The following is a 16,313-nucleotide window of genomic DNA, read 5'->3' on the forward strand; positions in this document are numbered from 1 at the left end:
ACATAACCTACCTCTAAATAATAATACTCCGTCAGGTGTAATCTCGAACTGAGTCTTCTCTTTATCAAGGGATGCATCTCTGTACTGTACCAGAATATGATCCTCGTATTGGCGTCGTTTTACTTCTTCCATAATAGATGATTCAGCAACTTCTCGGACAGAAACCCCAATATTTCCAAAGTCAGCCAAATGGACTCTAAGACTGGCTAGCTGATGAATTTCACGAACTAGTTCTTTCCTTTCTGGATGCACATCGGTCAAGCTGCCCATAGACTTGCAGCTAAGTGCATCTGCTACAACATTGGCTTTCCCAGGATGATATAAAATGTCAACATCATAATCTTTCAACAACTCGAGCCATCTCCTTTGTCGCAAATTCAGCTCCTTCTGCTTAAAGATGTACTGAAGGCTTTTATGATTCGTATAAATATCAACATGAATCCCATATAAGTAGTGCCACCATATCTTCAAAGCATGAATCACCGCTGCTAATTCCAGGTCATGAGTAGGATAATGTCTTTCATGCGGTCTGAGCTGTCGGGAGGCATAGGCTATAACTCTGCCATGCTGCATTAATACACAACCTATCCCAACACCAGAAGCATCACAATAAATGACATACCCGTCTGGACCCTCGGGAAGAGTTACAACTGGAGCTGTAATCAACTTTTCCTTCAGCAACTAGAAGCTTCGTTCACAAGCATCGGTCCACTGGAACTTTGCTGTCTTTTGAGTTAGCTTCGTTAACGGTGCTGCAATCGAAGCAAAATTCTCCACAAATCTCCTGTAATGCCCTGCTAGCCCCAGAAAACTATGTACCTCAGTCGGCGTCGTAGGCCTAGGCCAATTCTTTACGGCCTCGATCTTCTGTGTATCAACCCGAATACCATCAGCTCCGGCGATATGCCCCAAAAATGCCACTGAAGTCAACCAGAATTCACACTTGGAGAACTTAGCATATAATTTCTGTTGCCGGAATGTTCCGAGTACAGTCCTCAGATGATCCGAATGCTCTTCTTTCGATCGTGAATAAACCAGAATATCATCAATAAACAGGATCGCGAACATGTCTAGAAATGGACTGAATACCCGATTCATCAAATCCATAAACACTGCTGGGGCATTGGTCAGCCCGAATGACATTACCCTGAACTCATAGTGCCCATATCGGGTCCTGAACGCAGTCTTTAGAATATCTGCCTCTCTTACCCGCACCTGATGATAGCCTGAGCGCAAATCTATCTTCGAGAAATGTTTAGCACCCTGCAATTGGTCAAATAGATCATCAATCCGGGGGAGGGGATATTTATTCTTTATGGTCACCTTATTCAGCTATCTGTAATCAATGCACATTCGTAGCGACCCATCTTTATTCCTCAAGAACAATACCGGTGCTCCCCAAGGTGATGTACTGGGTCTGATGAAGCCTTTCTCTAATAAATCCCTCAGCTACTCCTTCAATTTCTTCAGTTTTGCAGGTGCCATTCTGTAAGGAGGAATAGATATAGACTGAGTATCTGGCAGCACATCTATCGTGAACTCTATCTCCCGTTCAGGTGGAAAACCTGGAAGCTCGTCCGGAAATACATCTGGAAATTCATTGACTACTGGGACTGACTGGAGAGTAGGTGTTTCTGCCTTAATATCATGTACGCGAACCAGATGATAAATATACCCCTTCTGAATCATCTTCCTGGCCTTAAGGTATGAAATAAACTTACCCCTTGGCGATGCTGTATTTCCTGCCCATTCTATAACTGGTTCCCCTGGAAATTGGAAGCGGACTACCTTTTTCTGGCAGTCAACGTTGGCATAACAAGAGGCTAACCAATCCATGCCCATAATAACGTCGAATTCAGTCATATCCAGCTCTACCAAATCGGCCTTGGTGCAACGGCCATATATAATTACTGAACAATCCCTATATACCTGCCTTGCTATAGTAGAATCCCCGACCGGTGTAGCTACCTCGAACGGTTCTATCGGTTCAGGTGTTATCCCAATTTTACTAGCAACAAGGGGAGAAATATATGATAAAGTAGAACCTGGGTCTATCAATGCATATACATCTCGGGAGAAGACCAATAATGTACCTGTAACTACATTTGGTGACGCCTCCTGATCCTGTCGGCTGGCCAAGGCATATATGCGGTTCGAGGGACCGCTAGAATCAGAAACTCTGCCACGACCTCTACCGCGGCCCACTGGTGTCGGCATACCCCGCCCCACAGGGCGCATAGCTACAGAAGTGAAAGATAAACTAGCAGCTGATCCCGTAGGCTGAGCTGCACCACCGGAACTACCCGCCAATGGATAATCTCTCATAATATGGCCTTGGCGGCCACAATAAAAACAGGCACCCGTAGCTCGATAGCACTCCCCTAGGTGAGACCTCCCACAATGAGAACACCGAGGTATGGGTGGCCTCGTCTGGCTGGAACCTCTGCTCACCTGCGAACTCGAAGCCCTGGAGCTCTGGCCTGCTTCTGAGTGCCCTGCACCATCGAATTGTCTACCTGTAGACTGTGGATGTGTACTCCGGCCTGGCTGAGGAGGATATCTGCTATACTGCTGCTGAGGGTGCCCGCCTCGAGACTCCCAGAATAACCAGCTGATCTAGCCCTCTTGGGCTGCCTCCTATCACGATCTCTATCGGGCTAGCGCCCCCTATGTCGATCCTCCATTCCTTGTGCGTACGCCTGCACCCAAGAAATATCCATCCCGGGCTGGGATGCCACCGCCATACAGCTATCAACCAAATAATGATCCAACCCCATCACGTATCGATGCATCCTGTCAGCCATATCAGCTACAATGGTGGGTGCATATCTGGCCAAGGAGTCAAACTCTAGGCTGTACTCTCGAACACTCCTGCCCCTCTGTCTCAGCTGTAAGAATCTATCAACCCTCGCTCGCCGCATCTCTGGAGGCAAGAAGTGGCCGAGAAAGGCTGTTGTAAACTCATCCCACACTGCTAGAGGAGCACCGTCGCCTCTAGACAGCTCCCAGAACTCATACCAATTAACAGCTACATCACGCAATCGATGTGAAGCCAGCTCGACAGACTCAGTCTCAGAAGCATTGACTAACCTCAACGTATGCTGCATCTGTCGAATAAAATCCTGGAGATCCTCCTCGGGCTTGGACCCGTAGAACTCTGGGGGATTATAAGTCAAGAAGTCACGAACCCTCAAGCTGTCATGTCTATGTGCATAATCACCTCCCAGTCCGTGTCTGCGAGCCTGGCCCGCTACTAGTCTAGTCAACAACTGTACAGCATCTCTCATCGCCCTATCCTCTGCTCCTGGATGAGGAGCTGGAGGCTCGGGCGCTGGAGCCTCTGGAGCTACTGGTGGATCCGCCTCCTGATCCACAGCGGCAGCGGCTGCTGCTCTAGGCTCCTCTGATCATGATGGCGTAGCAGAGCCCGCTGACTGGGGCATAATCTCGGGCATAGTCTGGGCACGGGCCCGAGTAACTCTCTGAACCTGACTGGTCTCTCCTGCCACTGCTTTGCCCTTCTGGCCAGCTGTCGTCTTCTTCGGAGGCATCACTGTAAGCATAACAATCTGTTAGAACCATCCTAATGGTACAACTCTATCGCACGATCTAAGATCGAAAGAAAGGTAACACCCTAAATGTCCTGTGGCTTCCTGCTTATAGATGTGGTGCACAACACACCGATAAACAAGACTCTACTAGACACGGCCTGTAGACATTCCGAGGAGGAACCGCTTTGATACCACTTTTGTAACAACCCAACCCCGTGGGCCGTGACCAGTGCCCGATCTGGACACCCATACACACTCACTTACCAAATCGGCATTTCAATGACTTATCCATATTCAGCGTACATTGATTTATATAGATACAAAGAGCAGAGGTCGTCTTAAGCGGTCACATATAACAAATGTATCACACGAAAGCCGGCAAGGCTGTCGTAAAACATATCGCCCAAAAACATATACATACATATACATACGCACAAGCCGTTAAGGCTGTCACGGCAAATGGAACCGCTTAAGACACAAAACACACAGACATAACTGAACAATAACGACCCATGACCCACATACATGTCTACAGGCCTCTACGAATAACAACAGAAGCATATGACGGGACAGGGCCCCGCCGTACCCCCAAATAGTCATATATATACATAAATATGTGCAACAAAAAGATCTGTACCAAAAGTACGGGCTCCAGATCAAGGGAACACTCCAAAGTAGCAGAATGGGTATCCTAGGCTGGCGGATTACCACAATGAGCGTCTGTACCAGCGGGCATGAAACGCAGCCCTCGAAGAAAGGGGGTCAGTATGAAATATGTACTGAGTATATAAAGCATGAAATACAGTAATCAAAATCATAACGGAAATAAGAAGCATGTAAAATGAGTACAGAAATCAGTATACCAAAAATCTCATTTTTGAAACACAAGTGATGCATATATAAAAATCATGCATAGGGCTCAGGAACGTGGTTGCCACTCCGACGCTGGCGCCACAACACATCATACTCCAGAAGATTTCATATCTCCGTACTACCCCGAAACACATCATAACATCATAGCACATCATACGCCATAACACATCATAACGCCTTATATAAGCGGTACCCGGCCCTCTAGTGAGTGTCTCGGCGAACCGTAACACATCATACTGCCGAATGTAACATAGTGCGCACGATGACAAAACCGGTCCGGGACTCGGCGAACGATATAATAGCAGTATGCACGAGCAGAGTAGTGAGAAACTATATGCACATAAATCAACTTTAAGACTCGATAGACAAGTATACTTACCGACACCTGAAAGCTCAGAAACAAGTTTCGGGTCAATCCGATTTAGTATAAGAAAGTTATGGGCGTCTTACCACAGGATTCAAAGCAACCGGAAACCGCCTACGAAAGTTACAGACCTTATACACTTTAGGACTCCCTAAGAACGTGTCGGAGCGATCCGAGCTCGTCTATGAAAGTTAGAGCCATTGTTCGACATAAAGCTTTTAGGAATAAAATTCTTTACACATATCTATTATCCAACCATACAAAAGACACAAAGACCATAGTTCGATTATATTAGGAATACTAACATCAAGAAGTGAATCAAAATCGTCGGCATGCTCGGATCTTATGAATGGAATTACCCCAAGGCTCATATCATAGCTTACTTGCAACTAGGACATGCCAAAAGAAGGAAAGGTTAGGCTTTACATACCTTGCTCGCTTCCTAAGCTAATCCCAACTCATGTCTCCGGCTCCCCAAGATCTACAATAACGTCATTAAATACCAAACGTTAGCTACAAGTACTTAGGAATTCAATCCTACGCTAGTACTTGTCTACAGAAATTTCGGCAGCATTTCCCCTGTAAATTCAACAACCCCGAGAATTCAACTCGGCCAAATCATCAACAACAATACCAACAACCATATTAACAACATCAACGATTAATTCAAAACGCATTCTAACATTAGTAACCCGCTTTAACATAATTCGACGGCATTCCGTTTATATTCACTTCAACTACATACAATGAAACCAACACCAACGCTCGCATACTCAAATACTAATCCGAAGTCATTTAAACAAGATTCAAGAACATTTCAAACAATCCGCACAATATTCAAAACAATCCAACCAAAACTCCATTCCACCCGAAACCTTCCAAATGCAACAAAAACAACAACACATTTCCTTCTTTCAAATTCACGAACTATACCAACAATTCACATGCTAGCAACATTATTTCCATAAATACAAGAAGTGATATTATAGTCACATTAGCTTCTAAAACAACTCTCCAACACTTACAAATTCAACTAGAATTATTAAACCTTCATTTTCATCATAGATTCCATTACAACAACAACCAAAATACTAAGTAAAATTGATTCATTCTCTTCTATACCACACAATAACCACACGGCCACAACACTACATATACACGGCCACAACATACATCCATATTTTCATGAATTTCACCCATTTCTACATACTACAACATACACAACCATCCATAACATATAAAAAAAAAGATTAAATCTTACCTTTTTCCCTTAACTTCTCACATGGCTAGGGTTATGAACTTGCAACAAAGAGGGGTTTAATTGCTCCAACAACTATCCCACGTTAAAGAGGCCTTCCAATTAGTAGAAATGCTAGAAGAAAAATATTTTTGATCAAGGTTTTCAAGGGGGTCAATTTGGTTAAGCTATGGCCGAATGGCCTTCTCCTTTTTTTTCTCCTCTCCAAGTTTCTTGAATTGTCTTAAGTGTTGAAGATGAAAAATGATAAATGGGTCATCTTTATTCACTTAAATTAAGCTCCGATGTGGGCCTTGGCCCACCTACCTTGGACGGCCACTTGGCCCATTTAGTTCAAGACCATCTTTTTTTTTGTAATTCATGAAAAAAAAATTCCTAATTCCAAATTTTCCCTTAGCCTTCCTCAATATTTCCATGAGCCATCTTGCGAATTTCCCTTTTTACCCCTAGCCTTTCTTAATATTTCCACATCAAAATTTTCATAAACAACTTATATATTAAACAAGATCAAAATATAGCCTTGCCCTTAACTTGTCGCAATTACCTTAAACTACATACAATGAAACCAACACCAACGCTCGCATACTCAAATACTAATCCGAAGTCATTTAAACAAGATTCAAGAACATTTCAAACAATCCGCACAATATTCAAAACAATCCAACCAAAACTCCATTCCACCCGAAACCTTCCAAATGCAACAAAAACAACAACACATTTCCTTCTTTCAAATTCACGAACTATACCAACAATTCACATGCTAGCAACATTATTTCAATAAATATAAGAAGTGATATTATAGTCACATTAGCTTCTAAAACAACTCTCCAACACTTACAACTTCAACTAGAATTATTAAACCTTCATTTTTATCATAGATTCCATTACAACAACAACCAAAATACTAAGTAAAATTGATTCATTCTCTTCTATACCACACAATAACCACACGGCCACAACACTACATATACACGGCCACAACATACATCCATATTTTCATGAATTTCACCCATTTCTACATACTACAACATACACAACCATCCATAACATATAAAAAGAAGATTAAATCTTACCTTTTTCCCTTAACTTCTCACTTGGCTAGGGTTATGAACTTGCAACAAAGAGGGGTTTAATTGCTCCAACAACTATCCCACGTTAAAGAGGGCCTTCCAATTAGTAGAAATGCTAGAAGAAAAATATTTTTGATCAAGGTTTTCAAGGGGGTCAATTTGGTTAGCTATGGCCGAATGGCCTTCTCCTATTTTTTCTCCTCTCCAAGTTTCTTGAATTGTTTTAAGTGTTGAAGATGAAAAATGATAAATGGGTCATCTTTATTCACTTAAATTAAGCTCCCACGTGGGCCTTGGCCCTCCTACCTTGGAAGGCCACTTGGCCTATTTAGTTCAAGACTATTTTTTTTTTTTTTTTTTGTAATTCATGAAAAAAAAAATCATAATTCCAAATTTGCCCTTAGCTTTCCTCAATATTTCCATGAGCCATCTTGCGAATTTCCCTTTTTACCCCTAGCCTTTCTTAATATTTCCACATCAAAATTTTCATAAACAACTTATATATTATACAAGATCAAAACATAGCCTTGCCCTTAACTTGTCGCAATTACCTTAAAATATCCGAATGTGCAAAATACGGGATATAACACAAATACCCTCTTCCGAGGATTGATGACTTATTTGATCAATTACAAGGCGCTAAATGGTTTTCAAAGATAGATTTAAGATCCGGGTATCATCAAGTGAGAGTTAGGGAGAAAGATATCTCTAAGACAACCTTCAGAGCAAGATATGGCCATTTTGAGTTCCGGGTAATGTCATTTGGGCTAACTAATGCACCAGCAGTATTTATGGATTTGATGAACAATGTGTTCAGGCCTTTCCTAGATTTTTTTGTTACTGTATTCATCGATGATATCCTGGTATATTCTAGGTCCGAGGCAGAGCATGCGGATCATTTGCGCATTGTTCTTAGAGTTCTTCAAGCTCGGGAGTTATTTGCCAAATTTTCTAAGTGTGAGTTTTGGTTGAACTCAGTGACCTTTTTAGGGCATATTGTTTCAGCCGATGGTATTCGGGTAGATAACCAAAAGATTGAGGCTGTGAAGACTTGGCAAAGTCCCACAACTCCCACGGAAGTTCGAAGTTTTCTGGGCTTAGCAGGTTATTACAAGATATTTATAGAAGGCTTTTCTTCTATTTCTACACTACTCATAAGGTTGACCCAGAAATTAGCTAAGTTTCAATGGACAGATGCTTGCGAACATAGTTTCCAAGAGCTAAAGGATAGATTAACTTCTGCCCAGTCCAGACACTTCCAGAGGGATCGGAAGGTTATGTTGTTTATTGTGACGCTACAGGCATTGGGCTAGGTTGTGTGTTGATGCAACATGGTAAGGTGATTGCGTATGCTTCAAGGAAATTACGAAAACATGAGAAAATCATGGGCTTCTTAGCCAATTATATCATGTTCATGTTTTTGGGAGTTGCACAGGTTACCAAGAAGGCTCAGATAGCCTGAAACTACATAGCCACCATAGGACAAGGATCGCTCCGCCCAGTTAGGACGATTCCTTAATTTACACTGAATGGATCCATCAGGCACGTTACCACCTTATACCCTAGCAAGGTATGGGGGCTCTGCTGGTCTGACGAGGTACCAGACTCCACGTACCCACGTGGTGATATCATGTTGTCGGTTTATGAAATGCTCTCCCTACTTATCATGTTTTACTTATTTTATATATATATATGTACTCATGCTCATGCTCATGTTCATGTCTAGGTTTTCAGTTTCAGTTCTTATCATGTTATTTCATGTCCCATGTTATTTCAATTTAAAAATGGCTCTGATACCATTTTTAGGATCTTTTTACGGCTAAAATAATAAGTAAAATAATTGCGGAATTAAAAGAACATACTTACAAAAGCTCGAAGAGTTTTATTCAAACATTGAAAGCATACATGGAAATTTTACAAAGAGAGAAGGAGAAAGGCTATTTCAAAGTCGGGGGTGAATTTCGAATGCCTTACTGATTACATTTTGAGAGTTTTATATAGACCTCGGAAATAAATAACATCCCTTGGATGATTACAAGTGGACGGCTATCTTTAAAGATTCCTTCTGCTTTTGCTTTTTGAAAAGTTGGACGGCTACTTTTGTAAAGTTGTCTGCCACTTTTCTTTTTGTAAAGTTTGGACAACTCCTTTTTGTAAAGTTGTCGGCCATTTGCTTTTTACGTCTTTCTTTTCCGATGGGGTAAATACTTTAACATAATTCTTGATAATGAAGATAAGCTTGGGCCATTCATTGTGGGTCCATCATGTCGCCATTATCTTCTGCTGATGAGGATGCCGTATCCAGTAGTTCTTGAACATCTGCTGGGTCGGTATCATCAATATTTCTTAGAGCTTCTAGGAGCTTCTTCTTTAAATCTGCTTTGGATTCAGTTGATCCTGTCCTACTGCTGGATGGCTTTGGATTCTTAATTTTCAAATTTTTAGACTCCGGTGTCCATCCCTTGATTTTAATGGTTTTGACTAAAAATTTAATCCTTGATATTTCAGCTATGTCAAAAGACCAACTGATGATGTAAGAAATTCTTTTTCTTATGTAATATTGACATAATTTAATATAATCCGGTAAGGTGGAGATCTCCTGATCCTTCTGGAATTTCTCGTAATGAACTTTGAAACTTTTAGGCATTGTTACTTCATTGCCTCCAAATCTTCCCCACCAGGTGTAGAACCATCTAGGGATTATTGACGTAGACATTTGTTCGCTGTACTTCACGAACCATGTGTGAGAAATGGGTCTTACATACAGAAAATTGTACCATGCCCATTCATAATCATAGTAATTATAGGTCTGGGGCCTATGTTTTTCTGATAATACGATAGAAGTATGGAGATGATCCACCTTCCATTCAAAAGGGCTGATAATTTTGTTTATGGTGACCTTGGAGTATGCAATACCATCTTGGCCATGTTTGTTATTTGTAGTATGTTCAATTGTTATTGATCCTGTGTCTGTCAGGATAAATTCACAATACCTCCTAGTCTTGATAGGGTCATTGGTTTCAATATAGTCGAAATTAGTATAGCAAGGTTTGACTAAATCCTCAACCTTCCAATTTTCATAATGTTTATCCAATGCTAACACAGGGAGCATTGCTTTGTTAATGATTTTAAACTCTTCTGGAGTTGCCTGTTGTTCTTCCTTCTTTGAGGGAGTGCTGGGATCAACTGCTTGAGCAAAAGACGCTGGGGTCTTCATTTTGTAACATTCACTGGTTTGGATTTTCCCTTTACCTGTTGTGGAACTGGTAGAAGGTTGGATCCTTTGAAATGGGGATGATGGTTCTGTTTGGGGAATAGAACCGAGGATAGTTAATTTTTTGTTTTGGATTGGAAATGTGGGCCTCATGGGCCTGGGTAGGTTTGGGAATTCAGCTAAGGCTGAATATCTGTTATCATTTGGCCTTTTATCAGGTTTTTTCTGGAAAGGGGAGGTTGGGGCTCCTGGCCTCATGGTTACCCTGTAAAAATTCTCTTGTAAGAAAATCTGGTAAAGAGTTTAAATCTCCTTTTATAAATTCGATTTCAAAATCAAAACTTGATAATAAGGCTTGCCACCTAGCAAAAATTTGTTTAGAAACAAGTTTTTTAACATCTTTTTGTAAAATGTCTTTTGCTGATTTGCAATCAACTCTTAATAAAAAATCCTTATTTATCAAATCATCTTGGAATTTTGTAATACATAGTACTATAGATAAAATCTCTTTTTTAACAGTACTATAATTCTTTTGTGCAGGATTCCAGATCCCTGATGTGAAACGAACTAGTTGTTCTATAGATTCTGGGATAAGTCTTTGTTTAAGAATTTCACCATATCCTTCGTTAGAAGCATCGGTTTCTACTATCATGAAGGCATCTGGATTTGGAATATCTAGACATGGAAGTTTTTTTACAACAGTCTTGATTTTCTTAACTGTTTCTGTTTGTTCTAGACTCCATGAGACTGGGTTCTTCCCGAGACGCTTGTAAAGGGGTTCACAGATTTTTCTAATGTTAAAGATAAAGTCTGCAACATAATTAAGACTTCCTAAAAACCTTTGTAACTGGGTTTTGTCAGGAATTTCATCTGGAAACTTAGAAGAGAACTCTATGGCTCTACAAATGGGTTTATAGGTACCTTGGTATAAGTCATGTCCTAAAAATCTAATTGTTGTTTGAAACAATTTAATCTTTTTAGCGCTTACTACTAGTCCATTATGTTTAATCTTAAATAAAGTATTTAGATGTTTTAAAATGAGAATCTATGTCCTCAGAAAATATTAATACGTCATCTATATAGACAATAGACATATTGCTATAAGGATTAAAAATATTATTCATAATATTCTGAAATTCAGACGGGGCATTTTTTAACCCTAAAGGCATAACATTCTATTCATATTGTCCAACAGGAATATTGAATGCAGTTTTGTATTTATCTTTTTCAGCAATTTATATTTGCCAAAAACCTGATTTCATATCAAACTTACTATAGATGTTTGCTTTGTAAGTTCTTTTTAATAAATCTCTTTTATTAGGTATCGGGTACCTAATCCATTGTAGTACCTTATTTAAAGGTTTATAATTTATAACTAACCTGGGAGATCCTCTTTCTTTTTCGGCATTTTTATGTACATAAAACGCTGAACAGCTCCAAGGGGATCTAGAAGGTCTTATTATCTTCTTTTTTTTTTTTTGTAAAAGATCATTGATTTCATTTTTGCAAGTTTCCATTAACTTGTGGTTCATTTGAATAGGCCTTGCTTTTGTAGGGATAGTCTGTTCATTGAATCCATCAATATATGGAAACTCAACAATGTCTCGCTTTCTTTCCCAAAAAGCACTTGGTAATTCTGAACAAACTTCATGTTCAAGTTTTTCTTGAAAACTTGCTATTTTCTGTTCTATCACCGGGGTTTTTAAAGTTTGTTCAATCTTTTTAATCTTAATTTCATCTTTTAAGTAAGAACTTTGATTAGATAATAGACAAATTTTAAAAATGGTTTTTGATTTAACAAAATCACTTTCATCTTGAGAAAGAGTAGTTAAATAAGGAAATCTGATTTCCTTTCCTAATACCGTGGTATAGATTGCATCTAACCCAACAAAATAAGGCTTTATCTGAGTTATAAATGGGGTTCCCAAAATGATTTGTTCATTTATATCTTGGGTAACCACAAAATTATTGATAAAACAAATTCCATCATTACAGATGTGGGCTTTAGATAACTTGTAATCTATTTTCAGTTTTTCTCCAGTAGCGGAGTATAACTTAGAAGTATTTTTTTCCAAATACTTAGTAGGTATTAATCCTTCTATAATGCAGTTTTTATCAGCTCTTGAATCTATTAAGGCTATTTTATTAATCGTTATGTTTCCTACTTTTAAAGTAATAGGAACATGCCAGCTTTGTGATTTGACTATTGCTACAGTTTTCCCTGTATTGTTATTAACATATGTTTCTATAATTTCATCATTTTCTTGATGATCTATAGAATCGTTATTGTTGGAATGATTATCTTCACTATCTTCTGCAAGAGCTTCTTTTCATGTCTGGGATAGTACTTGGTCAGTTAGATAATCCATTTCGACTTTATTAAGTCTTGATTTAACATTTTTAATCTCCTTTTTTGCAAAGATCAATTCATATTGTAAATCCTGAATAGTTGGTTTTTCATCTTTTGAAGAAAACCTATTCATAACATTTTTCATATTAAAAGGTTCAATCGAAGATTTCTCTTTGGATCGATTAATAATAATGTTTTTTAATTCAATTAGATATTTTTTTCTGGCCTCTTCATCAGTGATATGAGTAACAAGGTCTAGAAGAAATTCTTTTGATTCTTTAGTAATAACATTAATTGAATTCTGGCTGCAGGTGCATATAGCTCTTGTACAGTTACAATCTTCAGATTCAGAAGTGTTGGAACTGTAGTCTGATTCAATTTCGATATCACTAATTTCACTAGAAGAAGATGAAGTATTATCATTATCTTCTAAAATAGTGTAGAGTTCATTTTTTATTTTATCATCGACTTCAAGAAGATTTATCTTCTTCTTTTTCCTATTATTTACTCGACACTCATTAGATCTGTGGCCCGTTTTGCCACATGTCCAGCATGTGTCTCCAAAATTCTTCTTTGGTGATCTTTTAAATCTTTTTTTATAAGAATTATCTACATTTTTCTTTTTCCTATAATGAGGTTTTGAAGCTGTAGATTACTTCGCAATTTTATTCGATTTTTTGGATGGAGCTGAGATTTTCTCAAAACCAAAGTCTTGACAAAAGCTTCCCAAATCCTTTCGAGATTGTTGGTGATCTTTTTTCAAGAAATATTTTAGTTTTAAATCTGTACATAGATCTAATCCCGTAACATTAATGTAGCTAATTATGTCTCCATAGGTAAGGTTTTCATATGGAATTCTTCCATTGAACCTATCTTTGATTTTGGTTCTAACCTTTTCGGCGAATAATGAAGGTAGACCGCTAATAAATCTTTCTTTCCAGAAATCATTACCACAGTCTTCTCTTATCATAACCTTTTCTAAGAACATATCTTTATACCACCTAAAATCATCTAATTTGGGGCATTTAAGATTGTTTAATAATTCTAAAATTCTATCTTGGAAAAGTTTTGGCTCTCCAATGAAGTGTTTAGCAATACTGTATATTAGTGTTGCTGAAGCATCTTCTACTGCTTCCTCAACTGCTACTTGGTTATTTCTTTCCATCTTTAAGATAGAACCTATGGTTATAGCTCCTAAAATTTGGGCTCTATTATCTTCGGAGAGATAGTTGTCCCACCTGTTTTTTAACATTCCTGTGAAACCAGAAATAATTAAAGAAGCAACATATCTATCACTAGCATGTTTAATTTTGTAAGTTGTGATAGCCATACCCATCTCGTGTAATATTTTCTAGATTTGACTTTCTGCTAGTCCATCTATGTTCCATTCAGAAATATCATTCCCACTATGTGATGTACTAGTTCGAAATTGATCTTCTTTGAATTGAACATCTGGAAAAGATGGCCTTTTGTAATAATTCTTTTTTGTATAATATCTTGGGTTAATAGTTAACTTGTGAATTTCTTTGTCATTAATACTTACAGTTTTAACTTCTTTAGTACTAGTTTTCTTTGAAGTCTTCGCTTCAGAAATATTTAATTATTTATTAATTTTTTCAAGAAAATCTTCTTCAAGATTAAACCTTTCAGACAATTGTGGGAATTTTTCTTTAGAAAATTCTGGGAGTTTAAATATTGGATGTTTCTCTAAATTAGTACTGGTTGTAGCTTTTGATGGAGCTACTTGTTTATTAGTATCTTTTACTAGTTGGTTTGATACCACATGTAAAAGCTGGTTTGTATAATTACTTTGCTGAAACAATTTGTTAATGTCCTTAGTTTTAGGATCACTATCAATATTGGTTCCTTCTCTTTTAAAAGGAGTTGCAGTAATTATTTCTTTACCTATTGGTATATAAATTTCTTCTAACGGTGGAACAGTTGATTTAACTATTCCTTTGGCTTTTGTATGCCATTTGTTGACTAACATAGACAAAGATTCCTTTTGGTTTGGAATTTGTCCTGTTAATTCGAACCATTTGAAGAATTTTATATTACTCTTACACCTTGTTATATCGCTAATCCAGTTAGCTTTAGAATCTAACCTTGCTTCAAAGCTATAGGTATCCATGTACCAATCTAATTTCTTTTTGTTCCTTGGACTTTTCACTTCTTTGTCTAAGGCTAAAAGATCTGGTTTGAAATCATTTGATCTAACCATGTTTAGTGAATCTTTTGGCTCTTCCTGTTGTAGATCCATATCACTAGCAGTTGGACTTCCAGTGTTTATCTCAGATTGTTGTGAATGATAATAAACCTTAGGGATAGTTTTTGTAAAATCTACTCCTTTAAGTTTTCTATTAATTTCATTCACAAAAGGTTCATGGTTTTCACCTACTTCCTCCGGGGGTTTAAAAGAAGAAGGTCTTTAGAAAGACTTTCTTTGACTTGACGAAGGTCATGAATACGACATTCGACTGCCAGAGGATGATTCATTAACTGATAAAGATCTAAGGAAATTTAGGTCGATAGATCCATCTAGGTATTGAATAACCTATTCAATAGCAGAACTCTCAGGTTCAGCTTCTGGTTGAGTTATGGCATCAAAGTGTCATTCATCTTTGGATAAAATTTCATTCCATTTTATCATTCTGGGTACAAAAGTACTACTATGTTCTTGGTTTGATTCCATGAGCATAGTAACTCCTTTTGGACTCATTATTTTAGCTTTTGGAGCTAAAGTTGTTTTCATTAGTCTGTAATATACTCTGTATATGACAACTATTTCTTTTGTATTAACTTTGCTATTCATGTTTCTTGTTTTAATATTAAGAGTTAATGTATCCAATATATGCTGGTCATTGATGTCAACCGAATAATTTGGATAAAAGTTGAAGTAAACCGGGTCATGAGCTAGGTTACTTTGTAAAACTCCTAATAAAGATCATCAAAGTTTAATAACCTATCATCTCTTAGTAAGAGACATAAAGGTGTGTCTAAACCTAATCTATAAAGAGGTTTGACAGCAACTTGGACAAGTCCTATGTGAAGAAAATTATAATTTTTCTTATATCTGTTTATATCATGGATTGATAATAATTTAATAGTCTCTGCAGAACTATTGATGGCAACAGTTGATTCACAAGTTTTGATATTGTAATTGTTTTACAAAATCAAACTTACCTGTGTTATAGAGTTGCCGAAATGGCTCTTTTGGAATATTCCAATTCTGTAAATCATTTTCAACTTTAGCTATCCTTGTAGCTTCTGTTGACATGTTAACCCTGTTTATAACATTCATATTATCAAGACTCATGATTAATACTAAGCAGATATGTTATCAAGTTGGTTTTGACACCACTCAATACTATGTTCAACAACTTCTAAATTTTCTTCGCTGGCTTTTAATAAGCGTTCAGCTGTTTGTATATCATCTAAAACGTCTTCTAGAGTAATATTTCTATTGGGATCTCCTCTATTATAAGCTTCAAGAACTCTAGGGTACATTAAGGAATTTTTAAAAGATATTTATTTTTCAAAGAAATTTATGTAATATAAAAGATCTAGTTTTTGAAAATGAAATTCCCATTTAAAAGTATTATAAAACCTTAAGTACAAGTTAATTCACGAAAA

Source organism: Lycium barbarum, chromosome 5 (genome assembly GCF_019175385.1).
Source record: "Lycium barbarum isolate Lr01 chromosome 5, ASM1917538v2, whole genome shotgun sequence".
NCBI lineage: Eukaryota > Viridiplantae > Streptophyta > Magnoliopsida > Solanales > Solanaceae > Lycium > Lycium barbarum.